Genomic DNA, 22,696 nt, shown 5'->3' on the forward strand with positions numbered 1-22,696 from the left:
ACACAAGTCTGTTAGCCACAGGTAGAAATCTAAGAGTGATCTGCAGTCGCCTACAAAGAAGTTTAAATATTTTCAGTGATTATCTGTCAAAATGGAAAATTAAACCAAATGCAGCAAAAACGCAATTAATTATCTTTCCTCACAAGCCAAGAGCTTCTTTTCTAAAACCAAACAATAATCACATTCTCAAATTGAATGGCTTGGAATTGACATGGTCTGATCAAGCTAAATACTTAGGTTTAACGTATGACAAAAAACTCACTTTCAAGGATCACATTGAAGGAATCCAGGCAAAGTGTAATAAATATATTAAATGTTTATATCCTCTTATAAACAGAAATTCTAAGCTCTGTCTAAAAAACAAATTGTTAATTTATAAACAAATTTTCAGACCAGCCATGCTTTATGCGGTACCAATTTGGTCAAGCTGTTGTTCCACCAGGAAGAAAACGCTTCAAAGGATTCAGAATAAAATTCTGAAAATGATTCTGAAGCGTCCTCCCTGGTTTAGTACAAATGAGTTACACAGACTCACAAATATAGAACCATTAGATGTAATGTCACATAATATAATAAGCAAATTCCGACAAAAATCGATGCAATCTTCAATTGAATCGATTCGCTCTCTGTATTAGTTAGTAAGTTAGTATATAAGTTCCTTTTCCCCATTACACAATACAAGTAGGTTTAGAATTTTCCCTACACAAAAATCTCAGAATTGCGGAAGCAAATGATGTCAAATCATATATATATAAAACAGGGCTGAAAAGTCACCACTTGTGGCTGAACACCCAATTTAAATCTTAATAATTTAATTTTAACTCATATTCCAATAAATTGTTATTAATTAAAAAAAAAAATATATGTGAGATGTAATGTTTTGCCTTTCTCATATAGGGCAACGGCTCCCTATTTCATCTGAGCTCCTATTTCCATCTCATCCCTTCACCTCATTACTTTGAACATGAATAATATTCTACAACCTACCTGAACCAAACTGTGAAATGTTTTAAAATGATTATAAAAGCTATTGTCACACTTTCCTATTGAAAGAAATGGTTTTAAGTTCTTCGGTTATCGTTTTTTTTCATTTAAAATAAACTCACTTTTCAATTTAGGACACATTTTCGTCTCAAGATTTACAGTTCGTCATGTTTCTGATTGTCTACTAATCGATTCGTCTCAAAACATGATCACTTTTTCGCACAATTACACTACCATTGAATGCTGGATGACTTCATAATTAGTAATGTTCACTTGCCACTTGTTTAATTAACGATGTAAAACTTAAAAAATTACCCGACAAACAATAAAAGTCTTTAAAAATATGAGATGAAAGTTTTTCACTTAGTTCACTTGATTGCGCTTTGTTTTCATCTCATTCGGTTTCGCAAAGTTGCCAAGTTATCTCATATTGTTACAAAAAATAAATTGTTTTTCTTCTTCAAATTATTATCAAAAAGTATGTTTTTGGTATCCGTGACATTAGTTTAATTATATTATCGATATTAATATTTAAATAAAACTGTTTTCGCTTCGAACATTACCAGAAAGAGCGTGTTAAAAACTAATGAAATAACCCTTGTGGCAAATCTAGTAGCACTGGTTTCATTCCGCTATACGCCAACATAACGCTGTGAAGTGTGTGTGTGTTTCATCGTCTGTGCACAGGGATGCCAGGTATTTTCATAGAAAATATGTATTACTTTTCATAGAAAGTCTATATCAGTTCTATCTGTTTTCACTAATAAAATGATGTTAAAAGATAGTTCTTTAGATCTCCGTAAGTCATTGCCCCATTAAATAGATAATTCAACGAGTAAATTTTTTTACCAATAATAATAATGTGGAAAAATCCTGGTGGGTACGGTTGTATCGTTTGAGTTGTATATCTGGCAGCGGTAAGGCAGTCGGTCACCAGAATGTCTGCAAGCCATATTTTTCCAGCTGGCAGCCTTTAGTCAGCCATCTGGCAGCCATGCGAATGCGGGTGAGAGTGTAATAGTGGAATATTTTGTTTTGATTGCTGTCGCCATTGCTAATTTATAGGATGAATAAAAGATCAACGATAGGATGGATAAAAATCCATTGAGATGAAATTAGGAGCAGAGTAGTGAAAACATCAATAGTGTTTTTAGCTGTTTTATAAATATTAGTTCAATTTTCAAGAAATGTGAATCAAAGCAAGGCGAATGAAGCAGTAATATGAAACAGTTACAGTGATTTTAGTGGCTAAATCGGGGTTTGAAGGCGACGTTCTTACAAATGAGATGAAATAGGGAGCCCTTACCCTATAAAGGCTATGTAATCATTGTGAAAACTGACTTTGGAACGGAGACCCTGAGGGCCGAGTGTCATATACCATTCGACTTAGTTCGTCGAGATCACAAAATGTCTTTGTGTGTATGTATGGATGGATGTATGCCTGTGTGTATGTGATGAATAATGTGACTCGATACACAATACTAGTAGGTTCACAATTTTCCCTACACAAAAATCACAGAATTGCAAAAGCAAATAATGTCTTCATGGTAATAACCAAATCATGTATATAATAGGGCTGAAAAATCACCACTTGTGGCTAAACACCCAATTTAAATCTTAATAATTTAGTTTCAATTCATATTTCAATAAATATTTATTCAAAAAAAAAGTGACTCGATTTTCTCAGAGATAACTGAACCGATTTTCACAAACTCAGATTCAAATGAAAGGTATTATGGTCGCATAGACTGCTATTGAATTTTACCCTGATCCGACTTTCGGTTCGGAATTACAGGGCAATATGTGCAAATCTATGCGAAAATGTGCACTAAATTTTCTCGGAAATTTCTTGAACGATTTTACAAACTAAGATTCAAATAAAAAGTCTTGAAATTTTTAAAAAAAGTCCCAAAAAAGTTGATCCAAATCATACTTCCGGTTCCGGTATTACATCGCGATAAGTGAAATTTTTTCATTTTCATGTGTACTTTTTCACAAGTGATGGCAAAACGAGGTGCAAATTTCTAGAAAACTTACTAGTAAATTAATCTAGTTGGCAGACCTTGTTAGTTAGTCGATATATAAATCTACGTTGGGACTATTATTTCCCGGTTTCCGCTTTCGAAAGCATCGGTTATAGTAAAGAAAAGCTTCAAAAACGGAACTCACTTCGATTTCTCAGCAACGGTTAAACCATGATTCAATTTAAAGCTCTTAGTGTCTTAAATGATACTGCGCAATTTCATCCAGATCCTACTTTCGGTTCCGAAATTATAAAGCGATGAGTGTCAAAACTTTCAAACTGTCATACAAAATAATGCAAAACTGGTACGCATCGGTTCGTGCTGGTACGAAAGAAGAAAACACCACCGCCTAGCACAAAGCGTGCTCTGTTCAATTTTGTATAGCGTGCAAGGTTGCCACATTTAAATCTATATTAACTTGACATAACTGGTTACAAATTGAAAAGGTTATGGTAGTTTATACCTAAAGAAAGTTTTTGATTCAAGTTTAAAAAAAAATCTAGATTCTTCTAGTGATGTTTTTGAAAGTATAAGTAATATGAGAAAGGCATCACCACACTCACATTTTGTTTCACATAATTTTTTCTAATTTTTCATTTTTCATATTTCTTTAACAAAAACACTAATTTCAGAATGAAATGATATTTTTCACGTACGAAACAGTTTTTTAATATCAATAAGGCCAACAACTTTCATCTAAATACAATATTCGATCACGTCTGATTGTTTTCTACGTCAAAATGTGACTGGCCATTTTCGCCTCACCCATTTGGAGATTTTCGATTTCGAAGTTTGTGCACCACTCCGAACCAGGTTGCGCTCGTATAAGTGAGGATATGTACCTTATGATAAAAAAAGAACCGGAATTTTATTAAAAAACGCAAAATTTCAATTTTTAATAAATTTCTTTATTATTGCCTTCAAAGTACTCTCCTCCTGTGGCAATACCTTATGATAAAAAAAGAACCGGAATTTTCATTTTAAAATTCCCGCGCTTGTCCAATCGGTAAACTTTTATTCTCTCAACGTTGGCAACACTTTTATAACCATTCTGTTAAATTTTGACGCATATCGTATGATTAGTTTTTGTTTGGCGTGTATACAAAGAAGTTGAAAAATTTTCGTGTGGCGATTTTTATAATGGATGAAAATTTAGAACAACTTGCGTGCATCAAATTTTGTGTTGCAAATGGATTTAAGTGTTCCGAAACGTTGAAAATGTTAGAAAAGCTTTGGTGAATCGTGTCTAGGCATGAAAAATAATGTAGACTAGCTGGCGCAGCTTCTTGCGAACTTTCCTCATTAAATTCCGTACAGACTTCTTGGCGACAAGTTTTGACATTTTTTCCAATCTTTTTCGAACTTTTGAATGGTTTCGGTGGCCGAGACATGTTTCCTAAGATGTGCCTTCGTTAATGCCCAAAATTCCTCAATTGGTCGAAGTTGTGGAAAATTTGGTGGATTCATGTCTTTCGGGACGAAAGTGACATTTTTGGTAGTATACCATTCTATCGTTGATTTCGAGTAGTGGCAAGAAGCAAGATCTCGCCAGAAGACAACAGGATCCTTGTGGCTTCGAATCATGAGTAGAAGTCGTTTTTGTAAACATTCCTTGATGTATATTTCGCTGTTCATTGAAGCAGTGGCGATGAAGGGTTTCGAAATCTAACCGCAGCTACAAATTGCTTGCCAGACCATAGCTTTCTTACCAAATTTTTCGACTTCAATCGATGTCTCGGACTGGTTTAACACTTACCCTTCTCGCACCGTATAATATTGTGGTCCCGGCAAGGATTTGTAATCGAGTTTCACGTAGGTTTCGTCGTCCATCATTATGCAGTTCAAAATTCCAGCAAGAATCGTATTGTACAGCTTTCGAACCCTCGGCCTGATCGATGCTTCTTGTTTCGGACTACGTTTTGGTTGTTTCTGCTTCTTATAGGTTCGAAGATTCAAACGTTCTTTAGCACGAAGAACATTTGACTTCGAAGTGTCCACTTTTTTGGCCACATCCTGAACTGAAACCTCCTTCATTTGCTCGAACGCCGTCAGTATACGTTTACCCAACTGAGGGTTAGCAGAACCTTTTTTTCGACCAGTTTTCGGTTTATCCTCAAAGGTGTTATCCTCACCGAACTTCCTGATTGCATTTCGCATGGCTTTTTCACTTACTCCTTCCATTTTTGCTATCTTTCTCAGTGACAGTTCGCGTTCTGTGCACCATTTGTACACAATTTTTCGACGTTGTTCTGCTGCAAGTCCACGCATTTCGAAACAAACTAATGAAAACGAATAACTGCACAGGTGGTTAAAGAAGAGTGTAAACTACAGGACGCAGTCATAAAAATTGACAGATTATGAACCATTGCGAGATGGCAGCGGTTTCTGGGGTGGCATTATGTATCTCGATTCGACTGAAATTTTATCGAATCGACCACGTTTCGTATTATGGTTCTCGATTCGAAGTCGATCATCGAGCTTCGTTCGACTTTACTCGAAGAAGTATTAGATTATCGAGAAGTTTTGGCATTATGGAACCAAAACAATCGAGCTCGTGAACGACTGAACTCGATAAGAAATGGTCGAAAGCCTTATTACTATCGACTATGAGTTTTCGAATACGTTTCTTTTTTATTTAGGTAGTTATCGATAACATCTTAGATTTTCATAAACATATTAGTATTGATAATCTTTATTTTAATGCATTGTTTTGTATATTGTTATATATATTTTGTGTGTTTTGCATATTATGTACAAGTCGAACTGTTTAGAAAGCATATTAATTGAAAGCTGCGTGGTGTTTACTAAAAATAACAAAAGTAAGTCGAAACTAACCTATGCCCAGTAACTGTAATTTGTAATAAAATTTCTGAATCCTGTGGAATGAAAACGTCGCTCAAACGGATTGTAGGAAAAAGCTTATTCGCTCGATAACAATGAGCAAATAATGTTTTTACCCATATATCTAACTGTCCAAACACCTTGAAAGTATTTAGAATATGCCAAAAGCATCACAATCTCGTGCTATTAGCGTGTATTTGACTCTTCAATAGTACCTAAATAGATAATGAAGACTACAAAGAATGGGTTGCTCCTGGTATATTAGCTAAAGCAATATCTCCTCATAAATATGATAAAATACTACAAAGAAAGCTGCAAAACCTAAAAGCCTTTGATTAAAACTACACATATGGATGACGTAAATACAGAATTTTTTAATTATAATTTCAAAAGTTCATCGATAAATTGTGTACAAGAACACGCTTGAAAAAATTCTTCACGTTTTCAAATGGAGTGGAAACGAATCTGCTTCTTGATTTAAATTTCAGAAATGTGTTCATGTTAATTTCGTGCGGCAACTTAAAACCGCAGTATTACAAACAGTTTGCTTCTTTTCAGTACTTGAACTGAATAAATGTAATCGAAAATACTCGAACAATAATTCAGTTTAATTTTTTTCATGATTGCAATGTATATGGGTTTGTTTACCTATGTATGTTATGACCAGAGATGCCAGATATTTTCATAGAAAATCTGTATTGATTCGTATAAAATATCTGTATTTATCTGTATTCGCTAATAAAATGAAATTTCTGCAATACAATTATGTTAAAAGGTGTTATTCCAATAGATTATGGTTATAGAGTGGTATATTAAATTTCATATCTTATATTATATTCATCGACGAAATTTTATAGTTTTTTCCTATCAACAACAATTGAAGTTACAAATTTTAATATAAGTGGATTTCAGTGTTCTTCATTAAATATCTGCTCAAAAAATATATATTTTAAAAAGTGATTTGTACGTTGATTCCTAAACATTTATCTCGTCATTGCAATCAAATACTAATAGATAGCTCAAATACTAATAGATAGTTTAATTTTTTCCTTCATACTTTTGGTGAAATCTGTATGAATCTGTATTCAATTTAAGAAATCTGTAAGAAATTTGTACTCTGTATTAAATCTGTATGCGCATGTAAAAATGTGTATAATACAGATAAATCTGTATAAATGGCATCTCTGGTTATGACAGTTCGAGCAGCGTCAGTCGAAATCTAGTACCACATTGTTAGGATCTCGATCACGAGGTCGAAAGCGATACGTAATGCCTCAGTTCAGTCGAATCGACTTCAAAAATAATCGTTTCGAGCAACTCGATTCGAGATGCATAATGTCAGCCCTGGTTGCGTCCATGCTTTCTGGGGCAGTCTTTATTCAACGTGTCATTACAGAAATACTTCCTCAAATGCATGAAAAAGTGTGTCTTTTCTGTTAGTTTTTCATTCATTTGGCTTCTCCAATATATGTTTCCGCTCAGTCATTGCAAAACTGAACTTAGTTATGGCGGCTTTACGTCAAACAACTAAAATTAATAAATCGTTAAAAACAATTGCGGTTTGATTTTCCGTAACAATCTGCTTCTGGTAGGAAAGGGCAGACAATCAATACTACCTTCATAGGGGTCTGTCGCTGACGATGTCCAGCCAGCGACTGGCACCATTAAAGAAGGTGACAAGCGATTATAAATACACTCTCCTACTCAATGCTTGATCGGAGAAAGAGGTGTACAGCGAGAGGACTAGTGTTTGATGGACAGAGAAGATGTTTGGATATAAGGTATCGGTCGGGTGACGGCCAGGATGTAGACCATGTGCGATGTACGCACTATTGTGTCTGACTGGCGTTTTAGAGTGACTAAAACAAGGTTCAGAGTGGCGAAATGGTAGCGCGTATGCACGGAATGCATAAGAACGCAGGTTCGAGTCCTGTCTCTGAGCGTATCTTTTTCCAAAAATTCATCTTTTCTGTTAGTTTTTCATTCATTTGGCTTCTCCAATATATGTTTCCGCTCAGTCATTGCACAACTGAGCTTAGTTATGGCGGCTTTACGTCAAACAACTAAAATTAATAAATCGATGAAAAAGTGGTCGAAAGTTGGACCTTCAGAATGAGCTTTGTGAATAATTCTCGATACGGCCAAATACCCGAAATTATATTTAAATGTTAGATGATAAGAAATGTTCTACCAAATAGAAAAAAATGGCCGTTTCATAATATAGTATATGTTTTACTTAATTTTCAAATCAGCAAACTCTTAAAAAATACCCTTCATGAAAAAATTCATTAAAATAAAGTTTATCAATACTAATATGTTTATGATAATCGATAATTACTTTCAAACAAAAAGAAACAACGGCGAATGACCATAGAAGGTTCAAGCCGGTAATCAAATTAATAAACAAAAAGAAACTTATTCGAAGATTCAGAGTCGATAGCTATATAGCTTCCGAACATTTCTTATCGAGTTTATTCGTTTACGAGCTCGATTGTTTTGATTTCATAATGTCAAAGCTTCGCGATAATCTAATACTTCTTCCAGTAAACTCAAATGAAGTTCTATAATCGAGTTCGAATGGAGAATAATAATACGAAATAAGATCGGTTCGATGAAATTTTTAACGAATCGAAATGCATAATGTCAGCCCTGTACAAACACGGATAAAAATCCATTACCATGAAATTATGAAAATCATGAAACGTGTCTTCTCATGCAATCATACCTATTATTATTGCGATTATGAGCAAAATGATTGAAACCATGAAAATTTGTATGGGATTTACTCACAAAATCATCAGTAATTGGCATGTTCAAGATCATGAAGTTCCTGAACCAGATCCTGGCACTGAAATCGGACTTATCGTATTTTTGGGTCTAGTGATATAGAAAAACCAGATCCAACTCCAGGATCTGAATCTCAATCATGGACCAGTACTATGGTAAATTCACTACTTTTTCGAATGCGAAGTAAATGTACTCAGCAATGATTTATTCGTATTCACGTTATCCGATTATGTCTCCGACATTAGCCACCCGCTTTTTTTACATTGACTAATAAATAGCATTGAAATACTCCAAGATATTAAATTCATTGATTAACGAAAAAGTTTCGATTGAAATTGGAAACCCCAAACATTTTCAGCATCCCTAGAGCAAACCTGTTGCACGAGTGTCGTGAATTGACAGCATCTCCGATCGTTCGTCTATCGCAAACCATATGATCGACCACCACAACTTTTCATCATATGGGACTCGGCCGTTCACTCGCAGACATGATAAACAAATTTTCACGACTGGTGGTAGTCTGTTGGCGGTTTTCCTTTCACGTTTCACAACAGTCAGTAGCCGACGACCGTAAAGAACCGCACAAAACTGCAGTGAATATTTACTGTTGTTTTTTTGTCGATGTGTTGTTGTTGCCGCTGTCGGTAGTAGAACACGCGCGCATGGTGGTTAAATTTAAATACGCCGCGCATTTCACGCACACCAGACTTTTGCGATTTTCGTGCAACTTTTGTACGTCTCGGTTTTGCTGGTGGACAAGAATTCACTGCGATCACGGAAAAACTCACGAACCGCACTGAGCTCAGTTTGTCCGAAGCAGTGGCTCTGTGCGCGTAGCATTAGTGGAAAATCTACCGTGGCAAAGTAAAAATTGGCAATCAGGAAAAGCGAGGAAGAAGAGTGATTTTCCATCCAATTGTGGCAAATAATTAAAATTTATTGGATGGTGAATTGTGTGCAGGTGCAGTTTTACGACGTGTCAAGATAGCATTTACTATGTGACGAACGAATAAAAAGAGCTAGGAAAGTTTCTGTGGAGAGAAGATTAAAATTATGACATGCTGGTGAAAATTAGGTCGTCGCCGAAAATGAACAGCGTAATTTGAAGTAGTAGACAGAAAAAAAGTCGCTTCGTTGGATTTTGAAACAGAATAATTGGCTGTTGGCCTTCGACCTAGTATTTTGTCTGGTGACCTCAGAAGCAGAGGAAAAAAGTGATCTTGAACGGAATTTCAGAAGTCTAATTTTCCACCATCTTTATTATATTTCAAAATTTTCTCGCTCGCTACATACACACACACTTTCGACTTACGCACCGACCGACCGACTGGATCACAGAGCCGACGAAAGGAAAAGCTCTCGACTTAAATATGACGTCATCGCGTGCAAATCCGAAAATCCATGATGGCTACCACAATCATTGTCGGCTAAGCGAGGTTCAACGAGTAGTCTGAAGATATTTAGCTTGCTGCCAGAAAATGCACTCGATTCGTTAACCAGGACACTTGGATCTACTCGCCGTCGGTACATTCGTGAGAGTGTTGATTATGTACAAATTGCCAAAATAGTTGTGATGATTACCTCGTTCGAATTATGACGACTTTTACTACTGAAAGTCGTTCAAAGCAAAAAAATTACCTTTCGTTCAATCTGTGGATATGAAAATGCAGTTTTTGAAATCTTATCATTATTAGAAATCAGATTTCTAAGGTTAATTCTAATTTTCATCAGAAAAATGCATTATTTAGTAGTAGTTCAAAGTAAAAGTTGCCCGGGTTGGTTGTTTATTGCAAAGGGCGCTACAAACCACTTGTCGTATGTTCGAGCCCCAACCTGGAAGGATTTTTAATGTCAGTAGAACCGTTGTACTAGTCATGCAATGATTGTGTACGCTAAGAAACGGCTGTGAAGTCTATTGAAACAGAAAGGCAAAATTCCACAAAAAGAATGTAATGTAAAGACTTTGCTTTACTTTTCAAAGTAAAAGTTTCATGGAATTGTACAGATAATCTTCGGATTATTCTACTTTGGACCAGGTATCATGATATACAAAATTCGGCAAGAATATATCAAACTTTCAAATTGAATCAAAGTTATAGAAAGCCGTTCGATCATATTTGATGGCGAAGTTAGACTTTCATTGGTAGCATTTGGACCATCACTATTGGGTTTCACGAAACCGTCGCAGGAAATCGACGAAGGTAGATGATTATTAACTAACATATGTCAGAAGCTGCTCAACCACAAGCAGGTCAAACGATTTTTTTTGAAACGACGTTTCCGGAGACAACAAAAAAACTAGAACAGTGTCGTCGATTTAATTGGCCAAATAGTGATCAGTGAACCAACTGCTGCTCATTTTATTAACATAAAATGTACAACGATAACCCGACTCTATTTTGTCGTATTGGAGTATTGAACCGTATGAAATAAAGAAATGAAAATCAGAGAGAGATTAGTTCCTCACCAAGTTTCAGTTCGACAACGAAGTGATTCGTGGAAAAATTAGTTATTATATTTCCATCAACAAAACAATCTCTGCTGAATGAATTCGTAACTGAAAAATAATGACTGCGATAGTTTCGATGCACGTAGGTGATCAATATGAACAACAATATGTTTTACCACATTCCTAATAGTGATTTAGCTATCTTATTCCACCAGGTCGTCATCTGATTGGTGTCTTTGACAACCTTTCCCTTTGCCTTGAGTCTCCTCTTCATGATTGCCCAGTATTTCTCAATAGGGCGGAACTGGGGGCAGTTGGGTGGGTTAAAGTTTTTCGGAACAAACTGGACCCCTTTCTCTACATACCATTCTTGAACGACTTTGCTGTAATGACAGCTTGCCAAATCTGGCCAAAACATCACGGGATGGTCGTGGGATCGAATGAACGGCAAAATTCGTTTTTGGAGACACTCTTTTTGGTATAGTTCCGAAGTCATTGTCTTATTTGCAACGAAAACTTTCGTTTTTTTTTGCCACAGCTGCAAATGCCCTGCCAAATCATAAATTTTCTTGCAAATTTGTCGCCAAAAACAAATTTAAATTTTGCTGGAACATCCCCCCGAGCCGTTGCCAAGTAAAATTTTTGACCTGGGATTTGCCCGAAGTCAGCCTTGACATAGGTTTCATCGTCCATCAGAAGACACCTGTCGAACTTGGTCAGCACCTGGTCATATAGTTTCCGAAAACGAATTTTGACCACACTATTCTGCTTTATGGTCCGATTTGGCTATTTGCTAGCTCGATACGACTTGATTACTTCCCGGAGTCGAGTTCTCCTCACGGTACTATGGGTAGCACCGAATTTTCTGGTCAAATTCAAAAATTGGTCATCGGCGAATTTATTCATCATGTATTGTGTATTGTGGAAAAAAGCTCGCTTTAAATGGAGCGAGTTCACAAAAACTTACGTATAAGAACATGTAATAGTATGAGCAGAGCTAATGAAAATGACGAGAAATAAATGTCACTCTCAGCTTCGCCTTCAAACCATCAGAACGGAATCCATGTCTAGTCAATGACAAGCAGAACAGTAGTTTCAAAATAGTGTTCTTTCATTCATTTGCCCTTTCAGTCATTTGTGGTTTTCCGTGAAAATCCCATAGTATGCAGTGTCAATATTCAACCGAAGTTTTGAGAACCGAAAATGATAGCAAAAGGTTTCACATAGACTTTTACCTGTTGGTGCTCGAATCTGTAGTAGTTTTGGCTTCCAAATAGGTTCTGGGGTGTAATTACTTCGAATTGTCATATTTTAGACACAATTGTCAAATTTAAGAAATTCAATGATATAAAAACAAAAACCGACTGCTACGACTTGTACAGTTGCACTTGATAGCCGATTGCAAATTACAATTGGATCCAGTAAAATTCATTCTGATCCAACATGAAGTCATTATAAATTGAATTTTTAGTCATTTGATTTCGTATAATGAGTTCTTTATGAATTGCATCGTATGTGAATAGATCATTTGTAAAATTCACAACTTTTCTGTGTGTACTATCTGCTCCGAATAAATTTACTTTTGTTTCGTCACACCTCTCTGAAAAAATCGACTCCGTGTTGTTTGAGATTCCCGAGATGATTATTAGCGAAAGAAAGTCTTCACTTACGATTTCATGCGATACAAATGATGTTTTTCTGGCAACACGGGCTCGTGCCAAGCAAACAGTTTCGGATTGTTCTAGTTGTTATGGTCAAACCGCATTCGGCCGACATTTCCATCGCCGATCTTTTTTTCGCTCTTCGGTTATGACTGAGCTGCCGTCGTGCACATGTATAGGTACGCCGGACCCGACATAAAATTCATATCTTTGGCAACGATATTCTTCACCGAGCTTTTCGCACCGTAGCAACTGTGTCGGGTCCGGCGTACCTATACATGCGCACGCCCGTGCTCAGCCATAGCCGAAGTCAACGCCGGAGAGCTCGGATCGGTTGGCTCGGCCGAATGCGGAGTGCCCTTTACTTTCAATCCAACATACTTTTTGATGTCCGTAGATGTAATGCAAGGATTCCCCGACTTCAGTATCCGGGGGTCATCCCTAGCATTGGTCTTCCGTTTTCTTACTTTTGTTTATGTTTTTTTTTCGGTATTCCAGTGCGTTTGTGATCATATTCTGTGATTTCTTTAAAAGTTTTACCTGCATTTCTTAGATTGTTTTATGTCTTTCAATCGAGTCACAATGCCAACCTCGGCCCATTGTCTGCCTACAAAAGGCAGAACTTTACAGTACCGTTTCATAAAATATATGTTGAGCAGTCTTCATTTTTGTCACAAACAGTCGAAAATAAATTGACAAATATCATAAACAGTAACAAAAGAATGTGAAATCTCAGATTTCCTTATTATTTTTTCCACTGAGATACTGATCTTCAAAAGTTATACCTTTACTCACGCTCAAACTATTCCGAATTTTGACAGATAGTACTGTGACACACATTGGCGATTGAGCATGAAATCCCGTATTGAAATGGCTTTTGAACACATTTATAATATGGTGGCGTTTGAGATAGATTACTTAAAAAAAAATACTCACAATTCAATTGGGTTATTATTCCCTCGACATCCTAGAACCCCGGAGAACCGAGTGTCATATACCATTCTACTCAGTTCTTCCAGTACGCAAAATGTGTGTGTGTGTGTGTGTGTGTGTGTGTGTGTGTGTGTGTGTGTGTGTGTGTGTGTGTGTGTGGGTGTGTATGTGTGGTGTATAAATGTGCACTCGATTTTCTCGGAGATAGTTGGACCAATTTCTCACATATTTAAATTCAAATGAAAGGTCTCTCGGTGCCACAGTCTGCTATTGAATTTTACTCGGATCCAACTTTCGGTTTGAGAGTAATGGGATGCACAAAAAATAAAAACTGTATTCTCATAATCGATAATTCTATAGCCTGCTATTGAATTTTATCTGGATCCGATTTCCATTTCCGGAGTAATGGAGTAAAATATGCAACGAAATAAAAAAAAATTTACTCGATTTTCTTAAAGGCCGTGCAAGCAATTTTCACAAGCATATGTAAAAATGAAAGGTTTTAAGATCCCGTCGAACCCTATCAAATTTATCAATCAGAAAAAAATACTTTTCAAGAGTGTGTTTTTATACATGACACTGAAAAATTGAACTAAATACTTTCAACTACAACGGGACCGCAGCGTGCCGAGATTTATTTGTAAAATATTCTCATCATACCTTGCACTTTCCGTGTCCGTCTACCTTTGCTATTAGTAACATACACAATCGTTGCATTTGATGTGCTTCTGTTCCTCACGAAAATGGCACATTTTCCAACAAAAAATTGGCCTTAATTGCAACTGCACTGAATGACGAATATAATCAGCAGTTTAAAAACAAAAAAAGAAGATTTGGATGCACACACTTTGGCGAAAAAGAGCAGTTGAGGGTTAATTCACCACCTTATATAATCAGCTTGTGAATGTCGAGATCAAGGAATATTTCAGAATGTCAGAAGCCTGTTTCCACTCGCTGTTGAGTAAAATTCATCCGTGTCTTAAAAAGCATGATACTACATTCCGATTAGCAGTGACTCCCGAGAGAGGCTGGCAGTTTGTTTAAGATATTTTCATTGATTTGTTAACAAGATTTCTTTGTAAATGTCAAGAAAACTAAAACCAAAAATTGTATAACGATTATTTAGATGGCTTATAGTTTGGGTTCGTCTCATGATTTCAGATATTTAGCAACAGGAGACACGCAAAAAACCATAGCATTTAGTTACAGACTTGGAGCTGTCTAGCAGATTTTTCACGAGATATGTCGTGTAATTACCGAAAAATTAATCCACGATGCAATGCCGAAACCAACAGAAGATATGTGGAATAAGATTGCTAATGATTTTTGTGGAATTTCCCGCTGTGTCTTGGAGCCTTGGATGGAAGCATGTGATAATTCCAGTCCCTACCAATAGTAACTTTGAGTCAACACATGCTTTGACAGTGCTTCGGACGTGTGTCGATACAGACACGGGTACGACACGGTCTAGTGAGAATATTCACATGGAGCTGAATTAAACAAATTTGAAGCATAACCCGGACGGGATCCGGTCCAGTCCCGTTCCGGATACGTCACGGCCTAGTGTGAATAGTGCTTAATGCTTCATCTGATCAGTTTTGATTTGTTGATGACCAAATACATTGATTTTGGGTATATCGGATCTCCATTCCCGGATCCGGAAGTACCGAAAAACGTGATCGTGTACTCCAAATCACATCTCACTTTCTCAGAAACGGCTGAACCGATTTTCACAAACTTAGATTGAAATGGAAGGCATTATGTTCTCATAAGTAAGTGCAGATTTTTGTCTAGGTCCGATTCCCGGTTCCGGAAATACAGGGTTAAGTGTGTATGAAATTACAACCCGTCACTTAGAGCAATAATGAAAAATAAGGATTTTTTTTCTAAAGTTGGATAAAAATTGTTTCAATTTGTAGGTTGAGTTAGTTTCTGGTCAAACGAACCGATTTCAGTTATGCTGGAATTCGCCCGTAGTTACTCTTCGTGATTGACCAACTGAGTGGAAATGTACAATGAACCAATAAAATGAAGCTAAGGAGAAGCAAATCATTTTCACTGTACATACCCATTCACTCCTAACTTTTCATTAAATGATCAATAACGACGCCGGCTACGACCAAAGACTGTGCTACTGAGGAAAAGGAAGGAATGTTAGTCCGATATTCCAAGAGCATCACGAGATAGAAGATGTGTTAGTAGGGAGGGAAAGAGATCCGGATATGTTTTGGTAAACAATATGATCTCAACAAAAGCTGATTTCCGATATTCAGGAGAAATATAATAAGGCATTATAAGTAAGAAAAATATAAAACATCTCTAAGGAACGATCTCTTCAGTATCCTTTTTCTCCTATTCGCATTGCTTTTAACAACGCGAGAAGTCTCTTCGACTACTGAAAAAATCAGATAAAATAAACACTCGCGAATGGGTTTGCTGCAGACCAATTTTAGATTTTCAGCTTGAATAACACAATTGACTTGTAGATTTTCACACATTCCATAGAAATCTGATAACACCGACAATGATATGCAGACGGCGCTTCGATCGATTAATATCGTTGAACTTTGGGGCGGTAAATTCTCAGTTTCCGTCGATTGAGCATTTTTAGTTTTGCGAATCAACATTATTCAATAAATAGCACTCTCACTAATAAACACACACTTGCCACCACTGTTTTTTAACTATACGTATCAAACAACACATTGAAATTAGACTTTTTGAGAGTAGCACTTAGACACCGCATCGTACTCCCAGTGATGCCAACTCGCCTCTAAGCCGGAAATCCTGAAAATAGTGGTCAAAAACTCAAAAACGGAACTCTTTTCATTTTCTCAGAGATGGCCGAATACATTTCCATAAATTTAGACTCAAATTAAAGGTTTTATGGTATCGTAGACTGCTATTGACTTTTGTTCGGATGAGACTTTCGGTTATTCAAGATTCAAGCAAAAGATTTTTGAAAAACTCTCCAGTAATATTTATGTGCTATATAAGAAAATCATAACACCACTAGGTTTTTTTTATTATTGCGTAAGTGATTTGTTATTTCAAAGGTCCAAGTAAAAATAACCGTGAACTCACATTCAAGAACTAATATGCTTTAAATCGACGTATGGTTTTCTGGCAGTTTTGGAAATTTAATTTACAGAAAACAGTTTAAGAACCCGATCATCAATACGTGACAGAATTATATTTAAACTGATTCTCTTTTTGATACATGTTAGAAAATTTTGTTATTTTGAATAACAAGACCAGACTTGTATCAGTATTTGTAACGAAAATTGCTTTCTGTTATAAACTTGTTATTGTTTGCTGATCGGGATCCAGTGATAAACATTAAATGTTCAATTTTCTAGTTTTTTATGTGACATTTACGCCAAGCACTTTCGAACGGAAACAATTTATATTTAATTTAAAACCGATAATATGTGTACTTCGATTTCATAGAACAAAAATTCATAAAGCTGTGGTTCATGGCTAGGAACAGCATTTCAACAGCTATTCGTGCGCTTAATCCCAATGCTACCGGAAAACACGAGCAATTTTTCACGATCACGATCGTGTGGGTGTTTTATTTTCCTTCTTCTCCAAATCGCCACCAGTTGCGGTTCCGTGCATTGTGTGTGTGTCTGATATTAATATTGGATCTCAACTAACACAGCCTCAGGATTGGCTACACAGAATAAATATCAATCGTCATCGGAGTGGTACGTAGGCAGAAGCAAGCTAGAACAGTGTTTTACTAAACGGCAATATTGATGGGACAGATTTATTGTAAGGTCTGAGCAAAAATAGACACTCGGTTCCCTCTCTCAAGGCGGTAAACTTGAGCACCCACTTGCTAGTGTTTCCGAATCACTTAATGTTTGAACGTTGATGCTCGATAGTTTTAGAGAAAAAAAAAAGAATTTAAAATGGAACGTTTAATAACAAAGCGGATGGATCGATAACCTTCTGAATCGATAAATTGTTGAGAATGTAGAATGAGCATACGATATAGTTTGAATATTTGGGCAAATCTTTGACCAATAAAGATTGTAGTCGAAAAAATTGAATGAAATCCCATGAAAACGATCGAACGCTGGGTCGACGTTTGAAGAGGTTCATCTTCTTCCAGGCATTCATCGACTACATTGTCTTGTGGTTCCTGTGACTAGCATCCTTCGCTCGTTCGTCGAACGTAGGTATTACACTACACTGTTGTCTAGTTTTAGACAAAAACCCAGAAAATTCTACTCAAACGCAAAACAATGCTACAAACAAATTGTGTCTCATCTTGTTCGAATACTGTCTCGGGTTATTATTGATTCCGATAATCTTTTCTCTTCTTTTCACTTACGACACTCCATTACTAGCTGAGAAGAATTCATTTTTCCAAAGTGATCTTTTTCCAACCAAATGCAAGGAAAGTGATGATTTTCCAACCGAACGAATAATAATACATTGCTTGACCGTGAAATCAAGGAAAGTGGTACACACGACAGTGGACACATTTTCTCAAGTCCGGGCTGAAAATTCGCATTTCAAATGAATTATGATATTGTTTTAATCCATGTATTCAGCTGAAACCGCAAAAAAAATGATACACCCACCGACAAATGAAGAGAACTGAGAAACAAATCGAGGCCGAATACCAGAGATTATTTTTGACAATGTGACATGAAAAGTGAAGGCAACACAAAAAGACGAAAAATATAACTAACTGATATACTCTTTGAACATATGTTAAACCTGATAAATTAAATATTGTCCGGAGAGACATCCATCAAGGTAACATTCAGTTGCTAATAGAATCGACTGCAACAATATCACCGAAAACAAATCTGCATAATCCTGAAAATTCAAGCTTCAAAACTAGTTCATACAATTCATGAGATCGAGTGATACGTTTGGAAGTAGTAAAACGTAGTAGCGCGAAACCGAATGCCAAAATTAAACCATGATCCACCACCCCGACACGACTGACGTTCTTCACCAGAGTGCCACTATGTTCCATAAAAATGACAAGAACGCCATTCGCATTCAATGTACCATCAGAAATGTTGTGGTTGACGTTACCAACCAGCGACTGGAAATAAGAAATTAACAGGCGGACCCGACTGGCCATGGCCGGAGCTACGACGGTTTTGTAAACAAACAAAGCGTGCCGAGCCCGAGCGGCGGCAATCTCGGGCCGTGAAATTGGAGAATCACATAATTATTTTTAGGTCGTATAAAAATCTTGCCACACCGTTCGGATTCCGGCCTTGCCCGGCCGGTAGGGTAAACTGAGCACAATCTTGCGAATTAGAGTTTCACCTTTTTCTTCACCGCGCAAGTTCTTTGAGAGTGTTGACAGACGTTCGCCTAAAATGTTTCAAGTCTGAATAGACTAACTGAGATTATTTCGATGTCGTAGTGATTCATACAAAATTTATAACTATCAATATGTACTTAACACAGCACAACATTTCAGTAGAATAAGAGAAAAACCAACCGACACTCGTGTCTTGTCGAACAAAGCTGTTTATTCTAAGAAATATATTCCGATTCAATCAACCTTTTTTCACGAATAGAACTAATTTGACCTGTCGAATAACTACATCAATTTATTTCAATGCTAACTGTAGGTTCAGTCTTTTCAAAACTTTTCCGAACTATTAGTGTATTCCAACACTTAAATTAAGGCCCAAAAAACCTGATTTAAAATTGAATTATTTTCATATTCATAAAATCTATATTCCGCGATTCTATTCAATATAAAAATGTCCTAAATCAACGAAAGTTTATGATAATTTGTAAAAATCATCTGCGATTACCACTGTATACTCAAACTTTTAGTACATTTTTATAGATAAAGTGATGTTTTCTGCCTTTCTCATATAGAAAGGCTATACAATAACTGCGAAAACTGACTTGCGAACCGAGGCCCTTGTCATATACCATTCGACTCAGTTCGTCGAGTACGCGAAATGTCTGTGTGTGTGTATGTATACATAAACGTGCACTCGATTTTCCCAGAGATAGCTGAACCGATTTGCAAAAACTTAGATTCAAATGGAAGGTCTCTCGGTCCTATATCCTTCTAATGAATTTATCCTAAATCGAACTTCTGGTTCAAGAGTAACGTTGTAGAATGTAAAAAAATGATAAAAATTGCTTTTCTCATAGCATAAACCGCATAATCGATTCTCTTCAACTCAAAATCCCGTAGCCTGCTATTGAATATCATCCTGATTCGAATTCCGGTATCGGAGTAATGAGATAAAATGTGTAAAAAAAATAAATAAAAATGCACTCGAGTTTCTCAAAGCACGCTCAACCAATTTTCACAAGCTTAGGTTTAAATGAAAGATCTTACAATCCCATATAACCCTATCGAATACGACTTCCGGTTCCGGAATTTCAAGCTGATTAATATAAAAATTTCATTTTTTCGAGTATGTTACATACATACATACATGACACGGAAGAATCAAGCAAAATTCATTCAAATAGCTGTGAAATTCATCATTTGGGCAGGTAGGGTTAGGTTAGGGTAAAATACGTTGATTTTAGGTATACCGGTTCAGCGTTCCTGGTTCCGGAAGTATCAGAAATGTGCTCGCGTGTTCCAATCCGGAAATCAGTGTTGGTGATTGCCAAAAATTTTACAGAAGCTGCTATATTGCTATCTATATTGTATACAACATTTTCAATCCGATAGAAGATGCTACAAGAACTCGAGTCTCTCAATGCATGAACCGTGAGAGAAGTTTGCTACATTTCTTCGCTCCACTTCATACTCTGATTATTTCACGCTCTTAACAAAAATTTACAGCCTGATAAGGATCGTTGGTGTATGGAATTTCCCAAAAGAGAATCGCAAGTTGATAATTATCGCAGAAAATCAAATCGATGATTCGACTTGATGATTCTCATACTAGGTTGCAATATTTCAAATCCTTGTGTTGAGCATCCACATTCATTTTCATAGACATAACTTATACAAAGGTTGTATGCACATAGTTAGAATAAGCGGCAATTGTAAAATGATTCTATCGCAATTATCAACTGCCTGTATAGAATCGGATCGCGAAACGAGAATAAGCGACCGTTTGTTGCTTCATAGAGGATCCCCACAGCAGCGTGCTAACCTTTGATTCTCAGAAATGTCATCGAGAGAAATTCGCTCTCGCACTGGTGTCGATTCTATGTTAAATGAGCCTTGCCGGGTTTTTGTTGTTGCGATGATATCCGTCTCTCTTTGATGACACTGACTCAATCGTGTGAAGAGTTGCCAGTGAGCGTTCTTTGATACGATAAAAGCCATCCTTGCCGGAAATCACTTCAATTTCGCTGAAACGGCTAGATCGATCTTCGCAAACTCAAGTTTAAAAGCAAAGTATTACGTTTTTATTAGTAAATGTAGAATTTAATTTAGATCTACCCAATACAGGGTATTGGGTGTGAAATTTCAGCCTGTCATATAGAGCGATAATGTAAAAACGGGCTTAATCCACCTAGCAATGAGATGATACCTTTTTTTTATTAATCAGCAAGTGTTTTTCGCGTGAATATTCTAAGTTGAGTATTTTCTTGAAATTAATTTAAAGACCTTCGTTTTAAGTGATTTGTTATTGAAAACTTTGGAACAGAAAGACGAATCGAAGACAGAACAATTTGGAAATTACAGGGTGATGAGTTTTTAAAATTCAAACCATCATAGAAGATGACGATACCAAAGAATTTTCAAAGTTGGGCTCAAAACGATTCTAATGAAACGATCGTCATACTAATTTATTCCGAATACCGTTTCTGGAAGTACCAAAAATAATGACAAAAACTTTAAAGAGAAACTCACTTCTACATCTCATGGAATGCTTAATCGATTGTCACATGTTTAGATTGAAAGAAATAATTTAAAGGTTTCATAGGTTATTTTAATTTTAGTTGTTGTTTATTAATTGTTTATCCTTTTTTAGCTTATCTATTCCTGATACCTTCGAAAACGGAATTCGGAAATCGGTGTAACCGAAGTCAGTTGAATTCGTCTAAAGGATTGTTAACCATTTCATTAGATTCGAAATTTTTGAAAATCAGTATATCCATCTTAGAGAAATAGTGCGTTCCACATAAAATTTTTGGGTACCTTGCGGGATCGAAAAACGAATACCGGTAAAACTGAAATAAGTTTATTTGATCGTCGTTTCTCAAAATCTGTGAACCCTATAAATTTATGTAAAATTTTTACACTAATCTCCTGAACCGGAAGTCGTATCTAATTAAAAAACCTGTTTTAATCCACCTAGTAGTGTGATGATGCCTTTCTCATGTATAATATTGTAGGTCTATTCAAAAATTTTCTCTTCGATTTTTTAAAGAAACCAAGAGATTGTTTGTGCATTAACTAGTATAACATACAGAAAAAAACAGTGCTTTGATTACGTAGGTCATTCTTAAGAAAACGAAGTGGGTTCACTATTATATGCACTTCCGGCACCGGAATCCGAGAACCGGCATAATCAAAGTCGGTTCGTACGGCCATCAACTAACATGACATACAAACTCTACTATTTACGATTTAAATGTTTGTTGCATCCGAAAATATGCAGTAATTTTTGGTAGGACCATAAGACCTTTCAATTGACCCTAAGATTGGTGTACAATATTGAACACACTTTACCCTATAACTCCGGAACCGGAAGTCGGATCCGGATGAAATTCAGAAATTCCGTATGGGACCGGAAGACCTTTCATTTGAATCTAAGTTTGTGGAAATCGGTCAAACCATCGCTGAGAAAAGTGAGTGAGATCCATTTTGGTATATATTACCACTATTTCCGGTACTTCCGGAACCGGATACCGGGAACCAGGATAGCCGGAATCGGTTTGTTTAGTTGCCTACTGATAATGACTATCGATTTGTATTGTTTTGAGACCAGTTTAGAAAAATGTTTACGTTTTTTGTTTCGCCGGTTTAAGTGACGGTGTACAATATTGAACACACTTTACCCTATAACTCCGGAACTGGAAGTCGGATCCGGATGAAATTC

The 22,696-nt window shown here is 36.4% G+C and overlaps 2 protein-coding genes across 5 annotated transcripts in view; one reads left to right on the top strand and one right to left on the bottom strand.

Annotated features, from left to right (window-relative positions):
* LOC131427164 (trichoplein keratin filament-binding protein) overlaps positions 1–22,696 on the bottom strand; it is an 85,773-nt gene that overhangs the window by 39,096 nt on the left and 23,981 nt on the right. The window lies entirely within an intron of this gene.
* Positions 9,368–22,696, top strand: part of LOC131427163 (glutamic acid-rich protein) — a 37,007-nt gene continuing 23,678 nt past the window's right edge. The window contains exon 1 of one of the 3 annotated variants that reach the window (XM_058590126.1): positions 9,368–9,597. The gene's annotated coding sequence lies outside the window, so the exon portion shown is untranslated. The remainder of the gene's footprint in view (positions 9,598–22,696) is intronic. The other 2 variants (XM_058590123.1, XM_058590124.1) reach the window with 2 other exon arrangements.

This window comes from Malaya genurostris, chromosome 2, assembly GCF_030247185.1.
Source record: "Malaya genurostris strain Urasoe2022 chromosome 2, Malgen_1.1, whole genome shotgun sequence".
Taxonomy (NCBI): domain Eukaryota; kingdom Metazoa; phylum Arthropoda; class Insecta; order Diptera; family Culicidae; genus Malaya; species Malaya genurostris.